The sequence below is a fragment of the Buteo buteo genome, chromosome 23 (assembly GCF_964188355.1).
Source record: "Buteo buteo chromosome 23, bButBut1.hap1.1, whole genome shotgun sequence".
NCBI lineage: Eukaryota > Metazoa > Chordata > Aves > Accipitriformes > Accipitridae > Buteo > Buteo buteo.
In genome coordinates, this window is record NC_134193.1 from 7,959,803 (window position 1) to 7,987,096 (window position 27,294).

Here is a 27,294-nt window from a genome sequence, read left to right on the forward strand (position 1 = left end):
TCATTCACACGGGCACCTGCTGTCTCCCAGGCCCCTCAGACCTTCTCCTCGTGGCGCTGTGAGAGAAGAAGTCACCAGGCACGTGGATGCCGTCATTCCCCTGCGCAGCTGGGCACCCCCACCAGCGTGGTGACTGACAGACGTGGAGCTGGCCGGCGGCGGCACAAATAGTGTCTGAGCACCAAGTCTTCCTAGTCTGTGGCCTCGTGCAGTCAGTCACCGGCTCTCCCTTCCTTACAGGTGCCACCATCGACAGGCAGAGAACTTCCGAGACCTACAACTGCAAAGAGAATTGGGGCTGCAGGGTTTTATGGTTCTTTCGCCCTGCCAACCCTCCTGACGCTATCTCGCAGGTATCGTCGCAGAAATCATCAGTGCTGGTTTCCTTCCTTTTCCCGCCTTCCTTCCTTCCTCCCCTCCTTCCTGTGAAGTTGGGGACCAACCTCAGGGGCTTTCCCCTCAGTCCAGTGGTACTGCTCAAGCCCACCATGTTGATCAGGTTCCTGAACCCAAAGCTCGAACACAGGGCTGGGCTTGCTAGAAAGAAATCACTGGTTCCCCTCAGGAGGGGAACGGAGCTGAACGGAGCTGAACTGCTGCATCTCGCCCATAGTCCTCTGCCACAGCTGAGTGAAAGAGCTTCCCCCTGGTGACCCCGTTTCCACGCTCATCCCTAGCAGCAGCGCCTTTTCAGGGGTGGGAGGCGGGAGGTGGGGGGTGCCCTGCAGAGCCACTGGGCAGAGACGTGTTTCTGCTCGGCCCTGACTAGGATGGTTTCCTAAGCGGTATTCTCCTCTGCGCCGTAATACTGAGAGCCCCCTTTGTCAGGCAGGGAAGAAGGCCTCCTGCCTTTGTCCATTTCCTCACAGGCGCCTCACTTTCGAGCTGAAATAGACCCCACAGATGCACCGGTGCCTAGGCTTCAAGCTACACGGGCAGCTGTGTTAGCCCCAACGCTCTCCCACCCTTCATCGCTCTCGCGTTCTGCTTGCCGCCGGATCTTTGCCCAGGAGACTGCTGGCCTTTACAAGGGCCTCAGGGCCAGGTGGTCATCAGGTTGCCAGCAGGAGTCCACCTGACCGCCGACACGATGCAGCACATCTACAAAGACGTCTGTCCCTCTGGGACCGTCACCAGCGCGCCCAGAGACGTCGCTGTCTTTGTAAGTCTCTGCTGGGCGCTTCTGGTGGGGATCTGGCCCCGGGGGAAAGCCATGACCGGGTCTTGCTTGCTTGTGTGCATCCGCTGAGGTTTGTGTCCTGCTCTCTCCTGAGCACTGCAGTGCCCCAGGGGGATACTTCAAGGGCTCTAGAGGTTGCATCCCTCTTGAGACTTGTTCTGGCCAGGCACCTGGGGGTTCTTGACCAAAACTCAAGGCAGAGACTGAGCTGCGCCCTAACCAGTGCTAGACTGCTGCTAGAGCCCCAGGAGAGGCTGGGCAGATAACAGGGCTGATCCAGCGCCTACGTTCCCTCTTTGTCGGGACGAGTCTGAGCTGCTCTCCTTGTGCTTTGCCCCTGAGGGAGTGGATGCGGCCGGAGAAGAGGAAACTCTCCTTGGGACGGTCACGTACAACGTAGCAGAAGAGGCCATTCAGACCTTCCCTCTGAAGGTAGGGTCCAGGCACGGGGACAAGAGCAAACCAGGTTTGCCTGCAAGTCCGTGGCAGGAAGAGAGTGAACGCCTTCTCCCTGGGCAGAGGGGCCTGGCCCACCGCCGAGAGAGACCTGGCGGGGTTGGGAGGGCTGAGTAGCACGCGGTGGTGGCAGCAAAAGGATAGCAAGGGCAGGGCCAGGCCCGTGGGAGCACGAGTCCTGAGAGATCCCTGGCTGCACCCACTGCCTTCAGCAGAGCCAGCTGCGCACGCGGCCACTCCACCCAAGCAACGGCTTCGTGCCGTGGAGAAACGGACGCCGGGCGGCACCGTCGCTCCATCCTGTGGCCTGCTGGCAGGCTGGACGGTGTCCTCTCCTGCCAGCATAGCAGGCCCCTTCTCTCCCGGTGCTCTCACGCCTGCCAGGAGGAAAGCAGGCAGAGCAGACAGCGGGAGCTTGGTGGCCTTGCACGCCGGCTGCCCCCCGCATAGGAGCACCTCCCCGGCCTCTCTGTCAGCAGAGAGCAAGCAGCAGAGGGAAGGGGCAGAGGGAAGGGAGACGCAGCCCCAGCCGGGCCGGCATGCAGAGGATGCCAGCCAGGCGCCTTCCCCCTCCCCGACTCCCCAGCCTGCCCAGCAGCCCCGGTGCCAGCAGCGAGCCTCACATTTCCACAGCCGCTTCCAAGAGCTTCTTCCTGAGCAGGAGCAGGGCTGGCAGGGGGAGATACGTTGATTGCATTGTCGCTCGTAACGCCCCCGTTTTCCTTTCCCTCTTTTCTTTGCAGGATGTCAAACTTCTCGTGAAGACCAACTGGGGAAACCCAGCGTACAGCTGCGTTTATCGAGTGGAGGTTCACGGGAAGATGGCAAAGTAGAAAGCCGCAGCCGCAAGCCGAGAAGAAAAAGCAGGACAAACGTGAAAAAAAGGAAGAAAACCGGCGGGGGGCGGGGGGGAAATAAACCAAAATAAGAAGATGTGGCAGTTGAGATTGGCGTAGAAGACCTGTCTCCAAAGTGGGGTGCGCAAGAAGGTCCATTGGGGGGCGGGCGGGGAGTGCGTGGAAAAGGTCAGAACTCGACTGCTTCCTAAACCAGAGGACGGTATTAAGCATTCCTAAGATTCCGGCTTGCGAGGAGGCTCCGCAAGGAGCAGCAGCCTCGGGCGGGCAGAAGGACCCGGCTTCCGTTAGGAGCAGGGAGACTGCCACCCGCCCCCAGAGGCGGCTCTGCAGGAGCTCTCCCAGGAGCCCGCCCACCCTCTTCCGGGCTTCTCGGCCAATGGCGCCCGCCAGGTGGTGACAGGCAGGGCCCCCCGCCAGCCACTGCAGAGCCCTTCTCTGGCCCCGCCCCGCCCCGCCCCGCGCGGGCCCCGCTGCCGTTGCAACTGGGCAGCCTGCAGGCGCGGGCTGCGGGCCGAAGGCCGAGCCTCGAGCCTTGGTGTCGTCCGCAAAGGGGGTGTTGGTACGCGGTGTGCAATGAGCCAGTCTCACACACAGAGACGAGGTATTGTTGATTACAAAGCTGTGCAAGTTTGGGTGCTAGGTGGTAACTCCGCAAACTCTTGCTTCCTCTTCTCCCGCTGCAGGCCTGTAAAGCAAAGGAGGGGGAAAGGAGAGGAGGGGACCCCTAGAAGCAGCCCGGCTGTGCTGCCCTCTCTCGCTGCTGCCGGGACGGCCCGTCCTCTGGCAAGGGCCTCCGCTCAGGCTACTCCTGAGCCCACCTCGGCTCCCGTGGCGTGGCGACGGTGGGCAACGGGCATTTGTCTTTTTCCTCCCACGGTAACCTCTGCGTAGAGATGGAGGTGCTGACCCTGCCTTCGATGCCAGCTGCCGGCTCAGCCATTCAAGGGCCTGCCAAGTGGCGCGACGAGGCTGCAGAAGTTGCAAGTAAGCTCAGCACTGCTGCTTGCCGCGAAGTCCTCTGGGGTGAACTCGGAGAGCTGCAGTGTGCCAGAGCTCTGGCCGGACGTCACAAGTGGCAGGAGAAGTGCAGGCTGCCCTGCTGCTCTTTGCCCCAGGGAGGGAGTGGGTAGCACTGGGTGCCCACCTCCCCACAGGGAGCTGCAACACGTGTGGCTGGGCATCCCAGTGAAGAGACCTCAAGAGACAGGCCTAACTTTTCTCTGGTTTCTTTGCCCAGGGACGGCCTTCAGCCTTGCTTGCCAGCCGGCAGGTGCCCTTGTCTCCCTGTGGAGACACGTGCTGAGCACAGGCGTCTTCGCCGTGTACGTACTACGTGTTTCTGCTGTGGACGGGGGGAGAAAGGGGATGTCTGAGGGTCAGTGCAAGCCAAGGGGAGGGCAGAGGGTGTTGTTGCCCAGCCAGCAGCCGGGGCTCCCGCTCGGGCGCTGCTCGTGCTGTGGCCAAGAGCAAAGCCCCTCGGCAGTCTCACTCCCACGCGTTTGCTGGAGCCCCAGACTTTGGCTGCGGTAGGACAAACTGCCACGTAGCCGGACGCTCGGGTGCAGAGCCAAGCCTCTGCAGGGAAGGGTTTTCCCCAGCTCCAGCGAGAGACCGTGCGGGTCGGGGAGGGCTCTGGGAGGAAAGCCAGACAAGGCTGCTGTGCTTCCCCGCTGTGCGGAGAAACAGCCCTAAGAGAGATCGGTGTGATCGCAAGTGAGAACAGGGCTGCTTTCTCAGCCAAAGAGAGAGCAGGGTCCCCACCAGAAAGACTGCTGAGGAGCTGAAAAGCAAGTCTTCATTTGCTCAACCTCTTTACTTCCCGGGATCATTTGCACTCCCTTTCGGAAGGTGCTCCTGGAGCCCTTCCTCTGGGGAAGATCTGCCGGCCGTGTCGACCGGTGTGGATAGAAATCGTGTTCCTCCTGGGCGCTGCTCTGTCAGCTCTCTGTCAGCAGCAGGCTTCCAGAACGGTGGCTTTTTGTCCTGAAAAGGGAAATCTACCTGTGGAGGGGCTCGCCCGAGACTTGGATCATCGACAGCCACAGGACTCCCTCTTCCAGGCAAAAGAAGAGGTTCTGGAAGGTTGTCATCTTGTTGCTCCCAGTGGCTCTTGGTGAGTTCCCATGGGCAAACACCCGAGAGCGACAGCCTGGCTGTGCTGGATGCCAGCTTTCAGCTGGCCAGATTTCCTTTTGGGCCAGTATGGGCGGAAACTCCCGTGGCCCAAGTGCTTCGTGAGCATGTCCTTGACTGGGGCTGCCTTTCGGACTACCGGGAAGACTGGCAGTCTGCCAGCCGTGCTGCTGCTCTGGCCGCTGGTCCGAATGGCTTGCTTAGTCTGCAAGTCTGCGAGAGAAGGGCGTAGGTTTCCAGGCCTGATGGGGGGATTCCCAGAGGGGAGGGGCCGTGCAGGGGGGCCGATGGAGGGGTACCTCTCCTGGCCCATGCAGCCTGGTCTCGGTGCTCGCTGAAGCAGTGAGGGGAGATGGGGAATAGCTCTGGGGCACCGAGCACACCTGAAGATCACGCCTGCGCAGTCCCCTCAAGCCTGGGCTGATGACCCCCAGTCAGAGGCGCGTCCTCTCTCTGCGCCCCGCGTTCCCCACCTCCTCAGCTAACCTGCTGCCCCACCCCCAAGGCAACAGGGAGCAGACAAGGGGACTGCAGGGATCGCTGGCAACCCGAGTCAGATAACTGTCTCTTGGCGATGTGAACTGGAGGTGGCGTTTACTGCGGGACCTCCCTGCCACTGTGGACCATGCGGGCCAAGGGACTGACGGAGGTCGGTGACTCTTGCGGGACGGGCACCTCCTGCAAGGGAGCGTTGCTGACAGTGGCTGGAAAAATCAGGGGCTCTTCTGCTTCCATGCAGGCTGACCCAAAGAAGCAGCAGCTTGTGCCGTGTCTTCCTAGGGAAGCCTCTCCTGGGAAGCCCCGGCAGCTCTGGTAGCGGATGCTCTAACGGAGCGTTTTTCCCTTTCAGGAGCTGACGCGTGAGTCTGCAGCAGAACTGAAGATGCAGCGGTAAGAGATGTTGCCTGAGCTGGAAGTGGCTCCGTGCAGAAGCGTCAGCCGACCTCGTCCTACCGGTACTCATTTTCCTAACAGCCAGGGCTCCCGTGCTTCCCCCCTGCCTTCGCCTTTTGCTCAACCTGGTGCAGAAGGGGAGCGCTCGCAAAGCAGGGAAGGCACCTGCGTCTCTCCTCCTTGCTGAGCTCAGGCAGCCCCCAGAGGGGATGGGCCTCTCCCTGACAAGATCTGCTTTCTTGTTCCGGCAGGGACTTGCGCGCTTTGTTGGCGGAGCAAAACCAGAAGATGCAGCTTCTTCTGGAGGAGGTGGCTCAACTGAGGGCGGAGATCAGCAGTGCCAAGAAGGTGGTGAGCCCGCGTTTTGGGGAAGGAGGCTTGGCTGGGCAGAAGCCCCGAGAAAGTACTCCGTGGGGTTGTTGGTGGGCTCGGACTGCTGACTGCAGCAACCCAGCCTTTACCGCAGGGGCTTTGCTGGGTGAGCTTCTGCGCTGCACAGGCCCTTCTCCAGCCCCAGTCTAAGCGGGCCGCTTCAGGCAGCGGAAAACTCCCGACAGCCTTCCCTTGGCACACCATTGCCTCTGGCTGCTCTGGCCGGGCCCCTGAGGCAGTGGTGAGACCCAGGCACGCTCACGGGGCCAGCCGTCGCTTGCAGGGCCTGAGCCCGGCTCCCGGCTGACCTGGAGAGCGTGGAGGGTGGGGACGAGGGTGTGGGGGCCCTCGTCAGCCCACCTCGGGGCCACGGCCACAGATACTGTTCCTCAGTCCTCGCGGCTCACGTCAGCAGCAGAGAGTCTTGCAGCTCCGTGGACAAAGCTTGCCTTGGATTTCTGACGGTGACGCTTTGCCTCCGCGGGCGCTAGTAGCCACGCTGAACTGCCCGCTGACGCGGTCCTTTTCTGTGTTCCTTTACGGCAGCGTTCCCAGGAAGGTCAGGAAGTGAACCAGGCAGCATCCCAGATGGCTTTGAACGTCTGTGTCGAGATGTCTGACTGGGCCCTGAAGAGCTCTGGTATGGACACAAGCAGCCCAGTCTCCTTGCCCTGCGCTTGCCTGTAGCGCTCCCCAGAGGAGCCTGTGCTCCAGGCGCTGCTCTCCAAAGTGGGGGAGCTTCAACGCTTCACAGGGTCCAAGAGCAAGGCTGTGGCAGAGCGGCTCTCTCAGACTCCCTCCCAGTCCTGCCCTCGGCCTCCGCACGCGTGCCTCTGGTGCTGCCCTGGCACGCGTTCCTGTGCTGCTGGAGGGGCTCTCTTCCTCTCCCCCGCATTTGAAAAGGGAATGGCCGGGCCGTCCTTTGCTGCCCACGCAGCGGGCCCTCAGCTTTGGTCTGCTGTCATTCACACGGGCACCTGCTGTCTCCCAGGCCCCTCAGACCTTCTCCTCGTGGCGCTGTGAGAGAAGAAGTCACCAGGCACGTGGATGCCGCCATTCCCCTGCGCAGCTGGGCACCCCCACCAGCGTGGTGACTGACAGACGTGGAGCTGGCCGGCGGCGGCACAAATAGTGTCTGAGCACCAAGTCTTCCTAGTCTGTGGCCTCGTGCAGTCAGTCACCGGCTCTCCCTTCCTTACAGGTGCCACCATCGACAGGCAGAGAACTTCCGAGACCTACAACTGCAAAGAGAATTGGGGCTGCAGGGTTTTATGGTTCTTTCGCCCTGCCAACCCTCCTGACGCTATCTCGCAGGTATCGTCGCAGAAATCATCAGTGCTGGTTTCCTTCCTTTTCCCGCCTTCCTTCCTTCCTCCCCTCCTTCCTGTGAAGTTGGGGACCAACCTCAGGGGCTTTCCCCTCAGTCCAGTGGTACTGCTCAAGCCCACCATGTTGATCAGGTTCCTGAACCCAAAGCTCGAACACAGGGCTGGGCTTGCTAGAAAGAAATCACTGGTTCCCCTCAGGAGGGGAACGGAGCTGAACGGAGCTGAACTGCTGCATCTCGCCCATAGTCCTCTGCCACAGCTGAGTGAAAGAGCTTCCCCCTGGTGACCCCGTTTCCACGCTCATCCCTAGCAGCAGCGCCTTTTCAGGGGTGGGAGGCGGGAGGTGGGGGGTGCCCTGCAGAGCCACTGGGCAGAGACGTGTTTCTGCTCGGCCCTGACTAGGATGGTTTCCTAAGCGGTATTCTCCTCTGCGCCGTAATACTGAGAGCCCCCTTTGTCAGGCAGGGAAGAAGGCCTCCTGCCTTTGTCCATTTCCTCACAGGCGCCTCACTTTCGAGCTGAAATAGACCCCACAGATGCACCGGTGCCTAGGCTTCAAGCTACACGGGCAGCTGTGTTAGCCCCAACGCTCTCCCACCCTTCATCGCTCTCGCGTTCTGCTTGCCGCCGGATCTTTGCCCAGGAGACTGCTGGCCTTTACAAGGGCCTCAGGGCCAGGTGGTCATCAGGTTGCCAGCAGGAGTCCACCTGACCGCCGACACGATGCAGCACATCTACAAAGACGTCTGTCCCTCTGGGACCGTCACCAGCGCGCCCAGAGACGTCGCTGTCTTTGTAAGTCTCTGCTGGGCGCTTCTGGTGGGGATCTGGCCCCGGGGGAAAGCCATGACCGGGTCTTGCTTGCTTGTGTGCATCCGCTGAGGTATGTGTCCTGCTCCCTCCTGAGCACTGCAGTGCCCCAGGGGGATACTTCAAGGGCTCTAGAGGTTGCATCCCTCTTGAGACTTGTTCTGGCCAGGCACCTGGGGGTTCTTGACCAAAACTCAAGGCAGAGACTGAGCTGCGCCCTAACCAGTGCTAGACTGCTGCTAGAGCCCCAGGAGAGGCTGGGCAGATAACAGGGCTGATCCAGCGCCTACGTTCCCTCTTTGTCGGGACGAGTCTGAGCTGCTCTCCTTGTGCTTTGCCCCTGAGGGAGTGGATGCGGCCGGAGAAGAGGAAACTCTCCTTGGGACGGTCACGTACAACGTAGCAGAAGAGGCCATTCAGACCTTCCCTCTGAAGGTAGGGTCCAGGCACGGGGACAAGAGCAAACCAGGTTTGCCTGCAAGTCCGTGGCAGGAAGAGAGTGAACGCCTTCTCCCTGGGCAGAGGGGCCTGGCCCACCGCCGAGAGAGACCTGGCGGGGTTGGGAGGGCTGAGTAGCACGCGGTGGTGGCAGCAAAAGGATAGCAAGGGCAGGGCCAGGCCCGTGGGAGCACGAGTCCTGAGAGATCCCTGGCTGCACCCACTGCCTTCAGCAGAGCCAGCTGCGCACGCGGCCACTCCACCCAAGCAACGGCTTCGTGCCGTGGAGAAACGGACGCCGGGCGGCACCGTCGCTCCATCCTGTGGCCTGCTGGCAGGCTGGACGGTGTCCTCTCCTGCCAGCATAGCAGGCCCCTTCTCTCCCGGTGCTCTCACGCCTGCCAGGAGGAAAGCAGGCAGAGCAGACAGCGGGAGCTTGGTGGCCTTGCACGCCGGCTGCCCCCCGCATAGGAGCACCTCCCCGGCCTCTCTGTCAGCAGAGAGCAAGCAGCAGAGGGAAGGGGCAGAGGGAAGGGAGACGCAGCCCCAGCCGGGCCGGCATGCAGAGGATGCCAGCCAGGCGCCTTCCCCCTCCCCGACTCCCCAGCCTGCCCAGCAGCCCCGGTGCCAGCAGCGAGCCTCACATTTCCACAGCCGCTTCCAAGAGCTTCTTCCTGAGCAGGAGCAGGGCTGGCAGGGGGAGATACGTTGATTGCATTGTCGCTCGTAACGCCCCCGTTTTCCTTTCCCTCTTTTCTTTGCAGGATGTCAAACTTCTCGTGAAGACCAACTGGGGAAACCCAGCGTACAGCTGCATTTATCGAGTGGAGGTTCACGGGAAGATGGCAAAGTAGAAAGCCGCAGCCGCAAGCCGAGAAGAAAAAGCAGGACAAACGTGAAAAAAAGGAAGAAAACCGGCGGGGGGCGGGGGGGAAATAAACCAAAATAAGAAGATGTGGCAGTTGAGATTGGCGTAGAAGACCTGTCTCCAAAGTGGGGTGCGCAAGAAGGTCCATTGGGGGGCGGGCGGGGAGTGCGTGGAAAAGGTCAGAACTCGACTGCTTCCTAAACCAGAGGACGGTATTAAGCATTCCTAAGATTCCGGCTTGCGAGGAGGCTCCGCAAGGAGCAGCAGCCTCGGGCGGGCAGAAGGACCCGGCTTCCGTTAGGAGCAGGGAGACTGCCACCCGCCCCCAGAGGCGGCTCTGCAGGAGCTCTCCCAGGAGCCCGCCCACCCTCTTCCGGGCTTCTCGGCCAATGGCGCCCGCCAGGTGGTGACAGGCAGGGCCCCCCGCCAGCCACTGCAGAGCCCTTCTCTGGCCCCGCCCCGCCCCGCCCCGCGCGGGCCCCGCTGCCGTTGCAACTGGGCAGCCTGCAGGCGCGGGCTGCGGGCCGAAGGCCGAGCCTCGAGCCTTGGTGTCGTCCGCAAAGGGGGTGTTGGTACGCGGTGTGCAATGAGCCAGTCTCACACACAGAGACGAGGTATTGTTGATTACAAAGCTGTGCAAGTTTGGGTGCTAGGTGGTAACTCCGCAAACTCTTGCTTCCTCTTCTCCCGCTGCAGGCCTGTAAAGCAAAGGAGGGGGAAAGGAGAGGAGGGGACCCCTAGAAGCAGCCCGGCTGTGCTGCCCTCTCTCGCTGCTGCCGGGACGGCCCGTCCTCTGGCAAGGGCCTCCGCTCAGGCTACTCCTGAGCCCACCTCGGCTCCCGTGGCGTGGCGACGGTGGGCAACGGGCATTTGTCTTTTTCCTCCCACGGTAACCTCTGCGTAGAGATGGAGGTGCTGACCCTGCCTTCGATGCCAGCTGCCGGCTCAGCCATTCAAGGGCCTGCCAAGTGGCGCGACGAGGCCGCAGAAGTTGCAAGTAAGCTCAGCACTGCTGCTTGCCGCGAAGTCCTCTGGGGTGAACTCGGAGAGCTGCAGTGTGCCAGAGCTCTGGCCGGACGTCACAAGTGGCAGGAGAAGTGCAGGCTGCCCTGCTGCTCTTTGCCCCAGGGAGGGAGTGGGTAGCACTGGGTGCCCACCTCCCCACAGGGAGCTGCAACACGTGTGGCTGGGCATCCCAGTGAAGAGACCTCAAGAGACAGGCCTAACTTTTCTCTGGTTTCTTTGCCCAGGGACGGCCTTCAGCCTTGCTTGCCAGCCGGCAGGTGCCCTTGTCTCCCTGTGGAGACACGTGCTGAGCACAGGCGTCTTCGCCGTGTACGTACTACGTGTTTCTGCTGTGGACGGGGGGAGAAAGGGGATGTCTGAGGGTCAGTGCAAGCCAAGGGGAGGGCAGAGGGTGTTGTTGCCCAGCCAGCAGCCGGGGCTCCCGCTCGGGCGCTGCTCGTGCTGTGGCCAAGAGCAAAGCCCCTCGGCAGTCTCACTCCCACGCGTTTGCTGGAGCCCCAGACTTTGGCTGCGGTAGGACAAACTGCCACGTAGCCGGACGCTCGGGTGCAGAGCCAAGCCTCTGCAGGGAAGGGTTTTCCCCAGCTCCAGCGAGAGACCGTGCGGGTCGGGGAGGGCTCTGGGAGGAAAGCCAGACAAGGCTGCTGTGCTTCCCCGCTGTGCGGAAAAACAGCCCTAAGAGAGATCGGTGTGATCGCAAGTGAGAACAGGGCTGCTTTCTCAGCCAAAGAGAGAGCAGGGTCCCCACCAGAAAGACTGCTGAGGAGCTGAAAAGCAAGTCTTCATTTGCTCAACCTCTTTACTTCCCGGGATCATTTGCACTCCCTTTCGGAAGGTGCTCCTGGAGCCCTTCCTCTGGGGAAGATCTGCCGGCCGTGTCGACCGGTGTGGATAGAAATCGTGTTCCTCCTGGGCGCTGCTCTGTCAGCTCTCTGTCAGCAGCAGGCTTCCAGAACGGTGGCTTTTTGTCCTGAAAAGGGAAATCTACCTGTGGAGGGGCTCGCCCGAGACTTGGATCATCGACAGCCACAGGACTCCCTCTTCCAGGCAAAAGAAGAGGTTCTGGAAGGTTGTCATCTTGTTGCTCCCAGTGGCTCTTGGTGAGTTCCCATGGGCAAACACCCGAGAGCGACAGCCTGGCTGTGCTGGATGCCAGCTTTCAGCTGGCCAGATTTCCTTTTGGGCCAGTATGGGCGGAAACTCCCGTGGCCCAAGTGCTTCGTGAGCATGTCCTTGACTGGGGCTGCCTTTCGGACTACCGGGAAGACTGGCAGTCTGCCAGCCGTGCTGCTGCTCTGGCCGCTGGTCCGAATGGCTTGCTTAGTCTGCAAGTCTGCGAGAGAAGGGCGTAGGTTTCCAGGCCTGATGGGGGGATTCCCAGAGGGGAGGGGCCGTGCAGGGGGGCCGATGGAGGGGTACCTCTCCTGGCCCATGCAGCCTGGTCTCGGTGCTCGCTGAAGCAGTGAGGGGAGATGGGGAATAGCTCTGGGGCACCGAGCACACCTGAAGATCACGCCTGCGCAGTCCCCTCAAGCCTGGGCTGATGACCCCCAGTCAGAGGCGCGTCCTCTCTCTGCGCCCCGCGTTCCCCACCTCCTCAGCTAACCTGCTGCCCCACCCCCAAGGCAACAGGGAGCAGACAAGGGGACTGCAGGGATCGCTGGCAACCCGAGTCAGATAACTGTCTCTTGGCGATGTGAACTGGAGGTGGCGTTTACTGCGGGACCTCCCTGCCACTGTGGACCATGCGGGCCAAGGGACTGACGGAGGTCGGTGACTCTTGCGGGACGGGCACCTCCTGCAAGGGAGCGTTGCTGACAGTGGCTGGAAAAATCAGGGGCTCTTCTGCTTCCATGCAGGCTGACCCAAAGAAGCAGCAGCTTGTGCCGTGTCTTCCTAGGGAAGCCTCTCCTGGGAAGCCCCGGCAGCTCTGGTAGCGGATGCTCTAACGGAGCGTTTTTCCCTTTCAGGAGCTGACGCGTGAGTCTGCAGCAGAACTGAAGATGCAGCGGTAAGAGATGTTGCCTGAGCTGGAAGTGGCTCCGTGCAGAAGCGTCAGCCGACCTCGTCCTACCGGTACTCATTTTCCTAACAGCCAGGGCTCCCGTGCTTCCCCCCTGCCTTCGCCTTTTGCTCAACCTGGTGCAGAAGGGGAGCGCTCGCAAAGCAGGGAAAGCACCTGCGTCTCTCCTCCTTGCTGAGCTCAGGCAGCCCCCAGAGGGGATGGGCCTCTCCCTGACAAGATCTGCTTTCTTGTTCCGGCAGGGACTTGCGCGCTTTGTTGGCGGAGCAAAACCAGAAGATGCAGCTTCTTCTGGAGGAGGTGGCTCAACTGAGGGCGGAGATCAGCAGTGCCAAGAAGGTGGTGAGCCCGCGTTTTGGGGAAGGAGGCTTGGCTGGGCAGAAGCCCCGAGAAAGTACTCCGTGGGGTTGTTGGTGGGCTCGGACTGCTGACTGCAGCAACCCACCCTTTACCGCAGGGGCTTTGCTGGGTGAACTTCTGCGCTGCACAGGCCCTTCTCCAGCCCCAGTCTAAGCGGGCCGCTTCAGGCAGCGGAAAACTCCTGACAGCCTTCCCTTGGCACACCATTGCCTCTGGCTGCTCTGGCCGGGCCCCTGAGGCAGTGGTGAGACCCAGGCACGCTCACGGGGCCAGCCGTCGCTTGCAGGGCCTGAGCCCGGCTCCCGGCTGACCTGGAGAGCGTGGAGGGTGGGGACGAGGGTGTGGGGGCCCTCGTCAGCCCACCTCGGGGCCACGGCCACAGATACTGTTCCTCAGTCCTCGCGGCTCACGTCAGCAGCAGAGAGTCTTGCAGCTCCGTGGACAAAGCTTGCCTTGGATTTCTGACGGTGACGCTTTGCCTCCGCGGGCGCTAGTAGCCACGCTGAACTGCCCGCTGACGCGGTCCTTTTCTGTGTTCCTTTACGGCAGCGTTCCCAGGAAGGTCAGGAAGTGAACCAGGCAGCATCCCAGATGGCTTTGAACGTCTGTGTCGAGATGTCTGACTGGGCCCTGAAGAGCTCTGGTATGGACACAAGCAGCCCAGTCTCCTTGCCCTGCGCTTGCCTGTAGCGCTCCCCAGAGGAGCCTGTGCTCCAGGCGCTGCTCTCCAAAGTGGGGGAGCTTCAACGCTTCACAGGGTCCAAGAGCAAGGCTGTGGCAGAGCGGCTCTCTCAGACTCCCTCCCAGTCCTGCCCTCGGCCTCCGCACGCGTGCCTCTGGTGCTGCCCTGGCACGCGTTCCTGTGCTGCTGGAGGGGCTCTCTTCCTCTCCCCCGCATTTGAAAAGGGAATGGCCGGGCCGTCCTTTGCTGCCCACGCAGCGGGCCCTCAGCTTTGGTCTGCTGTCATTCACACGGGCACCTGCTGTCTCCCAGGCCCCTCAGACCTTCTCCTCGTGGCGCTGTGAGAGAAGAAGTCACCAGGCACGTGGATGCCGTCATTCCCCTGCGCAGCTGGGCACCCCCACCAGCGTGGTGACTGACAGACGTGGAGCTGGCCGGCGGCGGCACAAATAGTGTCTGAGCACCAAGTCTTCCTAGTCTGTGGCCTCGTGCAGTCAGTCACCGGCTCTCCCTTCCTTACAGGTGCCACCATCGACAGGCAGAGAACTTCCGAGACCTACAACTGCAAAGAGAATTGGGGCTGCAGGGTTTTATGGTTCTTTCGCCCTGCCAACCCTCCTGACGCTATCTCGCAGGTATCGTCGCAGAAATCATCAGTGCTGGTTTCCTTCCTTTTCCCGCCTTCCTTCCTTCCTCCCCTCCTTCCTGTGAAGTTGGGGACCAACCTCAGGGGCTTTCCCCTCAGTCCAGTGGTACTGCTCAAGCCCACCATGTTGATCAGGTTCCTGAACCCAAAGCTCGAACACAGGGCTGGGCTTGCTAGAAAGAAATCACTGGTTCCCCTCAGGAGGGGAACGGAGCTGAACGGAGCTGAACTGCTGCATCTCGCCCATAGTCCTCTGCCACAGCTGAGTGAAAGAGCTTCCCCCTGGTGACCCCGTTTCCACGCTCATCCCTAGCAGCAGCGCCTTTTCAGGGGTGGGAGGCGGGAGGTGGGGGGTGCCCTGCAGAGCCACTGGGCAGAGACGTGTTTCTGCTCGGCCCTGACTAGGATGGTTTCCTAAGCGGTATTCTCCTCTGCGCCGTAATACTGAGAGCCCCCTTTGTCAGGCAGGGAAGAAGGCCTCCTGCCTTTGTCCATTTCCTCACAGGCGCCTCACTTTCGAGCTGAAATAGACCCCACAGATGCACCGGTGCCTAGGCTTCAAGCTACACGGGCAGCTGTGTTAGCCCCAACGCTCTCCCACCCTTCATCGCTCTCGCGTTCTGCTTGCCGCCGGATCTTTGCCCAGGAGACTGCTGGCCTTTACAAGGGCCTCAGGGCCAGGTGGTCATCAGGTTGCCAGCAGGAGTCCACCTGACCGCCGACACGATGCAGCACATCTACAAAGACGTCTGTCCCTCTGGGACCGTCACCAGCGCGCCCAGAGACGTCGCTGTCTTTGTAAGTCTCTGCTGGGCGCTTCTGGTGGGGATCTGGCCCCGGGGGAAAGCCATGACCGGGTCTTGCTTGCTTGTGTGCATCCGCTGAGGTTTGTGTCCTGCTCCCTCCTGAGCACTGCAGTGCCCCAGGGGGATACTTCAAGGGCTCTAGAGGTTGCATCCCTCTTGAGACTTGTTCTGGCCAGGCACCTGGGGGTTCTTGACCAAAACTCAAGGCAGAGACTGAGCTGCGCCCTAACCAGTGCTAGACTGCTGCTAGAGCCCCAGGAGAGGCTGGGCAGATAACAGGGCTGATCCAGCGCCTACGTTCCCTCTTTGTCGGGACGAGTCTGAGCTGCTCTCCTTGTGCTTTGCCCCTGAGGGAGTGGATGCGGCCGGAGAAGAGGAAACTCTCCTTGGGACGGTCACGTACAACGTAGCAGAAGAGGCCATTCAGACCTTCCCTCTGAAGGTAGGGTCCAGGCACGGGGACAAGAGCAAACCAGGTTTGCCTGCAAGTCCGTGGCAGGAAGAGAGTGAACGCCTTCTCCCTGGGCAGAGGGGCCTGGCCCACCGCCGAGAGAGACCTGGCGGGGTTGGGAGGGCTGAGTAGCACGCGGTGGTGGCAGCAAAAGGATAGCAAGGGCAGGGCCAGGCCCGTGGGAGCACGAGTCCTGAGAGATCCCTGGCTGCACCCACTGCCTTCAGCAGAGCCAGCTGCGCACGCGGCCACTCCACCCAAGCAACGGCTTCGTGCCGTGGAGAAACGGACGCCGGGCGGCACCGTCGCTCCATCCTGTGGCCTGCTGGCAGGCTGGACGGTGTCCTCTCCTGCCAGCATAGCAGGCCCCTTCTCTCCCGGTGCTCTCACGCCTGCCAGGAGGAAAGCAGGCAGAGCAGACAGCGGGAGCTTGGTGGCCTTGCACGCCGGCTGCCCCCCGCATAGGAGCACCTCCCCGGCCTCTCTGTCAGCAGAGAGCAAGCAGCAGAGGGAAGGGGCAGAGGGAAGGGAGACGCAGCCCCAGCCGGGCCGGCATGCAGAGGATGCCAGCCAGGCGCCTTCCCCCTCCCCGACTCCCCAGCCTGCCCAGCAGCCCCGGTGCCAGCAGCGAGCCTCACATTTCCACAGCCGCTTCCAAGAGCTTCTTCCTGAGCAGGAGCAGGGCTGGCAGGGGGAGATACGTTGATTGCATTGTCGCTCGTAACGCCCCCGTTTTCCTTTCCCTCTTTTCTTTGCAGGATGTCAAACTTCTCGTGAAGACCAACTGGGGAAACCCAGCGTACAGCTGCGTTTATCGAGTGGAGGTTCACGGGAAGATGGCAAAGTAGAAAGCCGCAGCCGCAAGCCGAGAAGAAAAAGCAGGACAAACGTGAAAAAAAGGAAGAAAACCGGCGGGGGGCGGGGGGGAAATAAACCAAAATAAGAAGATGTGGCAGTTGAGATTGGCGTAGAAGACCTGTCTCCAAAGTGGGGTGCGCAAGAAGGTCCATTGGGGGGCGGGCGGGGAGTGCGTGGAAAAGGTCAGAACTCGACTGCTTCCTAAACCAGAGGACGGTATTAAGCATTCCTAAGATTCCGGCTTGCGAGGAGGCTCCGCAAGGAGCAGCAGCCTCGGGCGGGCAGAAGGACCCGGCTTCCGTTAGGAGCAGGGAGACTGCCACCCGCCCCCAGAGGCGGCTCTGCAGGAGCTCTCCCAGGAGCCCGCCCACCCTCTTCCGGGCTTCTCGGCCAATGGCGCCCGCCAGGTGGTGACAGGCAGGGCCCCCCGCCAGCCACTGCAGAGCCCTTCTCTGGCCCCGCCCCGCCCCGCCCCGCGCGGGCCCCGCTGCCGTTGCAACTGGGCAGCCTGCAGGCGCGGGCTGCGGGCCGAAGGCCGAGCCTCGAGCCTTGGTGTCGTCCGCAAAGGGGGTGTTGGTACGCGGTGTGCAATGAGCCAGTCTCACACACAGAGACGAGGTATTGTTGATTACAAAGCTGTGCAAGTTTGGGTGCTAGGTGGTAACTCCGCAAACTCTTGCTTCCTCTTCTCCCGCTGCAGGCCTGTAAAGCAAAGGAGGGGGAAAGGAGAGGAGGGGACCCCTAGAAGCAGCCCGGCTGTGCTGCCCTCTCTCGCTGCTGCCGGGACGGCCCGTCCTCTGGCAAGGGCCTCCGCTCAGGCTACTCCTGAGCCCACCTCGGCTCCCGTGGCGTGGCGACGGTGGGCAACGGGCATTTGTCTTTTTCCTCCCACGGTAACCTCTGCGTAGAGATGGAGGTGCTGACCCTGCCTTCGATGCCAGCTGCCGGCTCAGCCATTCAAGGGCCTGCCAAGTGGCGCGACGAGGCCGCAGAAGTTGCAAGTAAGCTCAGCACTGCTGCTTGCCGCGAAGTCCTCTGGGGTGAACTCGGAGAGCTGCAGTGTGCCAGAGCTCTGGCCGGACGTCACAAGTGGCAGGAGAAGTGCAGGCTGCCCTGCTGCTCTTTGCCCCAGGGAGGGAGTGGGTAGCACTGGGTGCCCACCTCCCCACAGGGAGCTGCAACACGTGTGGCTGGGCATCCCAGTGAAGAGACCTCAAGAGACAGGCCTAACTTTTCTCTGGTTTCTTTGCCCAGGGACGGCCTTCAGCCTTGCTTGCCAGCCGGCAGGTGCCCTTGTCTCCCTGTGGAGACACGTGCTGAGCACAGGCGTCTTCGCCGTGTACGTACTACGTGTTTCTGCTGTGGACGGGGGGAGAAAGGGGATGTCTGAGGGTCAGTGCAAGCCAAGGGGAGGGCAGAGGGTGTTGTTGCCCAGCCAGCAGCCGGGGCTCCCGCTCGGGCGCTGCTCGTGCTGTGGCCAAGAGCAAAGCCCCTCGGCAGTCTCACTCCCACGCGTTTGCTGGAGCCCCAGACTTTGGCTGCGGTAGGACAAACTGCCACGTAGCCGGACGCTCGGGTGCAGAGCCAAGCCTCTGCAGGGAAGGGTTTTCCCCAGCTCCAGCGAGAGACCGTGCGGGTCGGGGAGGGCTCTGGGAGGAAAGCCAGACAAGGCTGCTGTGCTTCCCCGCTGTGCGGAGAAACAGCCCTAAGAGAGATCGGTGTGATCGCAAGTGAGAACAGGGCTGCTTTCTCAGCCAAAGAGAGAGCAGGGTCCCCACCAGAAAGACTGCTGAGGAGCTGAAAAGCAAGTCTTCATTTGCTCAACCTCTTTACTTCCCGGGATCATTTGCACTCCCTTTCGGAAGGTGCTCCTGGAGCCCTTCCTCTGGGGAAGATCTGCCGGCCGTGTCGACCGGTGTGGATAGAAATCGTGTTCCTCCTGGGCGCTGCTCTGTCAGCTCTCTGTCAGCAGCAGGCTTCCAGAACGGTGGCTTTTTGTCCTGAAAAGGGAAATCTACCTGTGGAGGGGCTCGCCCGAGACTTGGATCATCGACAGCCACAGGACTCCCTCTTCCAGGCAAAAGAAGAGGTTCAAGAACAGAAGAGGTTCTGGAAGGTTGTCATCTTGTTGCTCCCAGTGGCTCTTGGTGAGTTCCCATGGGCAAACACCCGAGAGCGACAGCCTGGCTGTGCTGGATGCCAGCTTTCAGCTGGCCAGATTTCCTTTTGGGCCAGTATGGGCGGAAACTCCCGTGGCCCAAGTGCTTCGTGAGCATGTCCTTGACTGGGGCTGCCTTTCGGACTACCGGGAAGACTGGCAGTCTGCCAGCCGTGCTGCTGCTCTGGCCGCTGGTCCGAATGGCTTGCTTAGTCTGCAAGTCTGCGAGAGAAGGGCGTAGGTTTCCAGGCCTGATGGGGGGATTCCCAGAGGGGAGGGGCCGTGCAGGGGGGGCCGATGGAGGGGTACCTCTCCTGGCCCATGCAGCCTGGTCTCGGTGCTCGCTGAAGCAGTGAGGGGAGATGGGGAATAGCTCTGGGGCACCGAGCACACCTGAAGATCACGCCTGCGCAGTCCCCTCAAGCCTGGGCTGATGACCCCCAGTCAGAGGCGCGTCCTCTCTCTGCGCCCCGCGTTCCCCACCTCCTCAGCTAACCTGCTGCCCCACCCCCAAGGCAACAGGGAGCAGACAAGGGGACTGCAGGGATCGCTGGCAACCCGAGTCAGATAACTGTCTCTTGGCGATGTGAACTGGAGGTGGCGTTTACTGCGGGACCTCCCTGCCACTGTGGACCATGCGGGCCAAGGGACTGACGGAGGTCGGTGACTCTTGCGGGACGGGCACCTCCTGCAAGGGAGCGTTGCTGACAGTGGCTGGAAAAATCAGGGGCTCTTCTGCTTCCATGCAGGCTGACCCAAAGAAGCAGCAGCTTGTGCCGTGTCTTCCTAGGGAAGCCTCTCCTGGGAAGCCCCGGCAGCTCTGGTAGCGGATGCTCTAACGGAGCGTTTTTCCCTTTCAGGAGCTGACGCGTGAGTCTGCAGCAGAACTGAAGATGCAGCGGTAAGAGATGTTGCCTGAGCTGGAAGTGGCTCCGTGCAGAAGCGTCAGCCGACCTCGTCCTACCGGTACTCATTTTCCTAACAGCCAGGGCTCCCGTGCTTCCCCCCTGCCTTCGCCTTTTGCTCAACCTGGTGCAGAAGGGGAGCGCTCGCAAAGCAGGGAAAGCACCTGCGTCTCTCCTCCTTGCTGAGCTCAGGCAGCCCCCAGAGGGGATGGGCCTCTCCCTGACAAGATCTGCTTTCTTGTTCTGGCAGGGACTTGCGCGCTTTGTTGGCGGAGCAAAACCAGAAGATGCAGCTTCTTCTGGAGGAGGTGGCTCAACTGAGGGCGGAGATCAGCAGTGCCAAGAAGGTGGTGAGCCCGCGTTTTGGGGAAGGAGGCTTGGCTGGGCAGAAGCCCCGAGAAAGTACTCCGTGGGGTTGTTGGTGGGCTCGGACTGCTGACTGCAGCAACCCAGCCTTTACCGCAGGGGCTTTGCTGGGTGAGCTTCTGCGCTGCACAGGCCCTTCTCCAGCCCCAGTCTAAGCGGGCCGCTTCAGGCAGCGGAAAACTCCCGACAGCCTTCCCTTGGCACACCATTGCCTCTGGCTGCTCTGGCCGGGCCCCTGAGGCAGTGGTGAGACCCAGGCACGCTCACGGGGCCAGCCGTCGCTTGCAGGGCCTGAGCCCGGCTCCCGGCTGACCTGGAGAGCGTGGAGGGTGGGGACGAGGGTGTGGGGGCCCTCGTCAGCCCACCTCGGGGCCACGGCCACAGATACTGTTCCTCAGTCCTCGCGGCTCACGTCAGCAGCAGAGAGTCTTGCAGCTCCGTGGACAAAGCTTGCCTTGGATTTCTGACGGTGACGCTTTGCCTCCGCGGGCGCTAGTAGCCACGCTGAACTGCCCGCTGACGCGGTCCTTTTCTGTGTTCCTTTACGGCAGCGTTCCCAGGAAGGTCAGGAAGTGAACCAGGCAGCATCCCAGATGGCTTTGAACGTCTGTGTCGAGATGTCTGACTGGGCCCTGAAGAGCTCTGGTATGGACACAAGCAGCCCAGTCTCCTTGCCCTGCGCTTGCCTGTAGCGCTCCCCAGAGGAGCCTGTGCTCCAGGCGCTGCTCTCCAAAGTGGGGGAGCTTCAACGCTTCACAAGGTCCAAGAGCAAGGCTGTGGCAGAGCGGCTCTCTCAGACTCCCTCCCAGTCCTGCCCTCGGCCTCCGCACGCGTGCCTCTGGTGCTGCCCTGGCACGCGTTCCTGTGCTGCTGGAGGGGCTCTCTTCCTCTCCCCCGCATTTGAAAAGGGAATGGCCGGGCCGTCCTTTGCTGCCCACGCAGCGGGCCCTCAGCTTTGGTCTGCTGTCATTCACACGGGCACCTGCTGTCTCCCAGGCCCCTCAGACCTTCTCCTCGTGGCGCTGTGAGAGAAGAAGTCACCAGGCACGTGGATGCCGTCATTCCCCTGCGCAGCTGGGCACCCCCACCAGCGTGGTGACTGACAGACGTGGAGCTGGCCGGCGGCGGCACAAATAGTGTCTGAGCACCAAGTCTTCCTAGTCTGTGGCCTCGTGCAGTCAGTCACCGGCTCTCCCTTCCTTACAGGTGCCACCATCGACAGGCAGAGAACTTCCGAGACCTACAACTGCAAAGAGAATTGGGGCTGCAGGGTTTTATGGTTCTTTCGCCCTGCCAACCCTCCTGACGCTATCTCGCAGGTATCGTCGCAGAAATCATCAGTGCTGGTTTCCTTCCTTTTCCCGCCTTCCTTCCTTCCTCCCCTCCTTCCTGTGAAGTTGGGGACCAACCTCAGGGGCTTTCCCCTCAGTCCAGTGGTACTGCTCAAGCCCACCATGTTGATCAGGTTCCTGAACCCAAAGCTCGAACACAGGGCTGGGCTTGCTAGAAAGAAATCACTGGTTCCCCTCAGGAGGGGAACGGAGCTGAACGGAGCTGAACTGCTGCATCTCGCCCATAGTCCTCTGCCACAGCTGAGTGAAAGAGCTTCCCCCTGGTGACCCCGTTTCCACGCTCATCCCTAGCAGCAGCGCCTTTTCAGGGGTGGGAGGCGGGAGGTGGGGGGTGCCCTGCAGAGCCACTGGGCAGAGACGTGTTTCTGCTCGGCCCTGACTAGGATGGTTTCCTAAGCGGTATTCTCCTCTGCGCCGTAATACTGAGAGCCCCCTTTGTCAGGCAGGGAAGAAGGCCTCCTGCCTTTGTCCATTTCCTCACAGGCGCCTCACTTTCGAGCTGAAATAGACCCCACAGATGCACCGGTGCCTAGGCTTCAAGCTACACGGGCAGCTGTGTTAGCCCCAACGCTCTCCCACCCTTCATCGCTCTCGCGTTCTGCTTGCCGCCGGGTCTTTGCCCAGGAGACTGCTGGCCTTTACAAGGGCCTCAGGGCCAGGTGGTCATCAGGTTGCCAGCAGGAGTCCACCTGACCGCCGACACGATGCAGCACATCTACAAAGACGTCTGTCCCTCTGGGACCGTCACCAGCGCGCCCAGAGACGTCGCTGTCTTTGTAAGTCTCTGCTGGGCGCTTCTGGTGGGGATCTGGCCCCGGGGGAAAGCCATGACCGGGTCTTGCTTGCTTGTGTGCATCCGCTGAGGTTTGTGTCCTGCTCCCTCCTGAGCACTGCAGTGCCCCAGGGGGATACTTCAAGGGCTCTAGAGGTTGCATCCCTCTTGAGACTTGTTCTGGCCAGGCACCTGGGGGTTCTTGACCAAAACTCAAGGCAGAGACTGAGCTGCGCCCTAACCAGTGCTAGACTGCTGCTAGAGCCCCAGGAGAGGCTGGGCAGATAACAGGGCTGATCCAGCGCCTACGTTCCCTCTTTGTCGGGACGAGTCTGAGCTGCTCTCCTTGTGCTTTGCCCCTGAGGGAGTGGATGCGGCCGGAGAAGAGGAAACTCTCCTTGGGACGGTCACGTACAACGTAGCAGAAGAGGCCATTCAGACCTTCCCTCTGAAGGTAGGGTCCAGGCACGGGGACAAGAGCAAACCAGGTTTGCCTGCAAGTCCGTGGCAGGAAGAGAGTGAACGCCTTCTCCCTGGGCAGAGGGGCCTGGCCCACCGCCGAGAGAGACCTGGCGGGGTTGGGAGGGCTGAGTAGCACGCGGTGGTGGCAGCAAAAGGATAGCAAGGGCAGGGCCAGGCCCGTGGGAGCACGAGTCCTGAGAGATCCCTGGCTGCACCCACTGCCTTCAGCAGAGCCAGCTGCGCACGCGGCCACTCCACCCAAGCAACGGCTTCGTGCCGTGGAGAAACGGACGCCGGGCGGCACCGTCGCTCCATCCTGTGGCCTGCTGGCAGGCTGGACGGTGTCCTCTCCTGCCAGCATAGCAGGCCCCTTCTCTCCCGGTGCTCTCACGCCTGCCAGGAGGAAAGCAGGCAGAGCAGACAGCGGGAGCTTGGTGGCCTTGCACGCCGGCTGCCCCCCGCATAGGAGCACCTCCCCGGCCTCTCTGTCAGCAGAGAGCAAGCAGCAGAGGGAAGGGGCAGAGGGAAGGGAGACGCAGCCCCAGCCGGGCCGGCATGCAGAGGATGCCAGCCAGGCGCCTTCCCCCTCCCCGACTCCCCAGCCTGCCCAGCAGCCCCGGTGCCAGCAGCGAGCCTCACATTTCCACAGCCGCTTCCAAGAGCTTCTTCCTGAGCAGGAGCAGGGCTGGCAGGGGGAGATACGTTGATTGCATTGTCGCTCGTAACGCCCCCGTTTTCCTTTCCCTCTTTTCTTTGCAGGATGTCAAACTTCTCGTGAAGACCAACTGGGGAAACCCAGCGTACAGCTGCGTTTATCGAGTGGAGGTTCACGGGAAGATGGCAAAGTAGAAAGCCGCAGCCGCAAGCCGAGAAGAAAAAGCAGGACAAACGTGAAAAAAAGGAAGAAAACCGGCGGGGGGCGGGGGGGAAATAAACCAAAATAAGAAGATGTGGCAGTTGAGATTGGCGTAGAAGACCTGTCTCCAAAGTGGGGTGCGCAAGAAGGTCCATTGGGGGGCGGGCGGGGAGTGCGTGGAAAAGGTCAGAACTCGACTGCTTCCTAAACCAGAGGACGGTATTAAGCATTCCTAAGATTCCGGCTTGCGAGGAGGCTCCGCAAGGAGCAGCAGCCTCGGGCGGGCAGAAGGACCCGGCTTCCGTTAGGAGCAGGGAGACTGCCACCCGCCCCCAGAGGCGGCTCTGCAGGAGCTCTCCCAGGAGCCCGCCCACCCTCTTCCGGGCTTCTCGGCCAATGGCGCCCGCCAGGTGGTGACAGGCAGGGCCCCCCGCCAGCCACTGCAGAGCCCTTCTCTGGCCCCGCCCCGCCCCGCCCCGCGCGGGCCCCGCTGCCGTTGCAACTGGGCAGCCTGCAGGCGCGGGCTGCGGGCCGAAGGCCGAGCCTCGAGCCTTGGTGTCGTCCGCAAAGGGGGTGTTGGTACGCGGTGTGCAATGAGCCAGTCTCACACACAGAGACGAGGTATTGTTGATTACAAAGCTGTGCAAGTTTGGGTGCTAGGTGGTAACTCCGCAAACTCTTGCTTCCTCTTCTCCCGCTGCAGGCCTGTAAAGCAAAGGAGGGGGAAAGGAGAGGAGGGGACCCCTAGAAGCAGCCCGGCTGTGCTGCCCTCTCTCGCTGCTGCCGGGACGGCCCGTCCTCTGGCAAGGGCCTCCGCTCAGGCTACTCCTGAGCCCACCTCGGCTCCCGTGGCGTGGCGACGGTGGGCAACGGGCATTTGTCTTTTTCCTCCCACGGTAACCTCTGCGTAGAGATGGAGGTGCTGACCCTGCCTTCGATGCCAGCTGCCGGCTCAGCCATTCAAGGGCCTGCCAAGTGGCGCGACGAGGCCGCAGAAGTTGCAAGTAAGCTCAGCACTGCTGCTTGCCGCGAAGTCCTCTGGGGTGAACTCGGAGAGCTGCAGTGTGCCAGAGCTCTGGCCGGACGTCACAAGTGGCAGGAGAAGTGCAGGCTGCCCTGCTGCTCTTTGCCCCAGGGAGGGAGTGGGTAGCACTGGGTGCCCACCTCCCCACAGGGAGCTGCAACACGTGTGGCTGGGCATCCCAGTGAAGAGACCTCAAGAGACAGGCCTAACTTTTCTCTGGTTTCTTTGCCCAGGGACGGCCTTCAGCCTTGCTTGCCAGCCGGCAGGTGCCCTTGTCTCCCTGTGGAGACACGTGCTGAGCACAGGCGTCTTCGCCGTGTACGTACTACGTGTTTCTGCTGTGGACGGGGGGAGAAAGGGGATGTCTGAGGGTCAGTGCAAGCCAAGGGGAGGGCAGAGGGTGTTGTTGCCCAGCCAGCAGCCGGGGCTCCCGCTCGGGCGCTGCTCGTGCTGTGGCCAAGAGCAAAGCCCCTCGGCAGTCTCACTCCCACGCGTTTGCTGGAGCCCCAGACTTTGGCTGCGGTAGGACAAACTGCCACGTAGCCGGACGCTCGGGTGCAGAGCCAAGCCTCTGCAGGGAAGGGTTTTCCCCAGCTCCAGCGAGAGACCGTGCGGGTCGGGGAGGGCTCTGGGAGGAAAGCCAGACAAGGCTGCTGTGCTTCCCCGCTGTGCGGAAAAACAGCCCTAAGAGAGATCGGTGTGATCGCAAGTGAGAACAGGGCTGCTTTCTCAGCCAAAGAGAGAGCAGGGTCCCCACCAGAAAGACTGCTGAGGAGCTGAAAAGCAAGTCTTCATTTGCTCAACCTCTTTACTTCCCGGGATCATTTGCACTCCCTTTCGGAAGGTGCTCCTGGAGCCCTTCCTCTGGGGAAGATCTGCCGGCCGTGTCGACCGGTGTGGATAGAAATCGTGTTCCTCCTGGGCGCTGCTCTGTCAGCTCTCTGTCAGCAGCAGGCTTCCAGAACGGTGGCTTTTTGTCCTGAAAAGGGAAATCTACCTGTGGAGGGGCTCGCCCGAGACTTGGATCATCGACAGCCACAGGACTCCCTCTTCCAGGCAAAAGAAGAGGTTCTGGAAGGTTGTCATCTTGTTGCTCCCAGTGGCTCTTGGTGAGTTCCCATGGGCAAACACCCGAGAGCGACAGCCTGGCTGTGCTGGATGCCAGCTTTCAGCTGGCCAGATTTCCTTTTGGGCCAGTATGGGCGGAAACTCCCGTGGCCCAAGTGCTTCGTGAGCATGTCCTTGACTGGGGCTGCCTTTCGGACTACCGGGAAGACTGGCAGTCTGCCAGCCGTGCTGCTGCTCTGGCCGCTGGTCCGAATGGCTTGCTTAGTCTGCAAGTCTGCGAGAGAAGGGCGTAGGTTTCCAGGCCTGATGGGGGGATTCCCAGAGGGGAGGGGCCGTGCAGGGGGGCCGATGGAGGGGTACCTCTCCTGGCCCATGCAGCCTGGTCTCGGTGCTCGCTGAAGCAGTGAGGGGAGATGGGGAATAGCTCTGGGGCACCGAGCACACCTGAAGATCACGCCTGCGCAGTCCCCTCAAGCCTGGGCTGATGACCCCCAGTCAGAGGCGCGTCCTCTCTCTGCGCCCCGCGTTCCCCACCTCCTCAGCTAACCTGCTGCCCCACCCCCAAGGCAACAGGGAGCAGACAAGGGGACTGCAGGGATCGCTGGCAACCCGAGTCAGATAACTGTCTCTTGGCGATGTGAACTGGAGGTGGCGTTTACTGCGGGACCTCCCTGCCACTGTGGACCATGCGGGCCAAGGGACTGACGGAGGTCGGTGACTCTTGCGGGACGGGCACCTCCTGCAAGGGAGCGTTGCTGACAGTGGCTGGAAAAATCAGGGGCTCTTCTGCTTCCATGCAGGCTGACCCAAAGAAGCAGCAGCTTGTGCCGTGTCTTCCTAGGGAAGCCTCTCCTGGGAAGCCCCGGCAGCTCTGGTAGCGGATGCTCTAACGGAGCGTTTTTCCCTTTCAGGAGCTGACGCGTGAGTCTGCAGCAGAACTGAAGATGCAGCGGTAAGAGATGTTGCCTGAGCTGGAAGTGGCTCCGTGCAGAAGCGTCAGCCGACCTCGTCCTACCGGTACTCATTTTCCTAACAGCCAGGGCTCCCGTGCTTCCCCCCTGCCTTCGCCTTTTGCTCAACCTGGTGCAGAAGGGGAGCGCTCGCAAAGCAGGGAAGGCACCTGCGTCTCTCCTCCTTGCTGAGCTCAGGCAGCCCCCAGAGGGGATGGGCCTCTCCCTGACAAGATCTGCTTTCTTGTTCCGGCAGGGACTTGCGCGCTTTGTTGGCGGAGCAAAACCAGAAGATGCAGCTTCTTCTGGAGGAGGTGGCTCAACTGAGGGCGGAGATCAGCAGTGCCAAGAAGGTGGTGAGCCCGCGTTTTGGGGAAGGAGGCTTGGCTGGGCAGAAGCCCCGAGAAAGTACTCCGTGGGGTTGTTGGTGGGCTCGGACTGCTGACTGCAGCAACCCAGCCTTTACCGCAGGGGCTTTGCTGGGTGAGCTTCTGCGCTGCACAGGCCCTTCTCCAGCCCCAGTCTAAGCGGGCCGCTTCAGGCAGCGGAAAACTCCCGACAGCCTTCCCTTGGCACACCATTGCCTCTGGCTGCTCTGGCCGGGCCCCTGAGGCAGTGGTGAGACCCAGGCACGCTCACGGGGCCAGCCGTCGCTTGCAGGGCCTGAGCCCGGCTCCCGGCTGACCTGGAGAGCGTGGAGGGTGGGGACGAGGGTGTGGGGGCCCTCGTCAGCCCACCTCGGGGCCACGGCCACAGATACTGTTCCTCAGTCCTCGCGGCTCACGTCAGCAGCAGAGAGTCTTGCAGCTCCGTGGACAAAGCTTGCCTTGGATTTCTGACGGTGACGCTTTGCCTCCGCGGGCGCTAGTAGCCACGCTGAACTGCCCGCTGACGCGGTCCTTTTCTGTGTTCCTTTACGGCAGCGTTCCCAGGAAGGTCAGGAAGTGAACCAGGCAGCATCCCAGATGGCTTTGAACGTCTGTGTCGAGATGTCTGACTGGGCCCTGAAGAGCTCTGGTATGGACACAAGCAGCCCAGTCTCCTTGCCCTGCGCTTGCCTGTAGCGCTCCCCAGAGGAGCCTGTGCTCCAGGCGCTGCTCTCCAAAGTGGGGGAGCTTCAACGCTTCACAGGGTCCAAGAGCAAGGCTGTGGCAGAGCGGCTCTCTCAGACTCCCTCCCAGTCCTGCCCT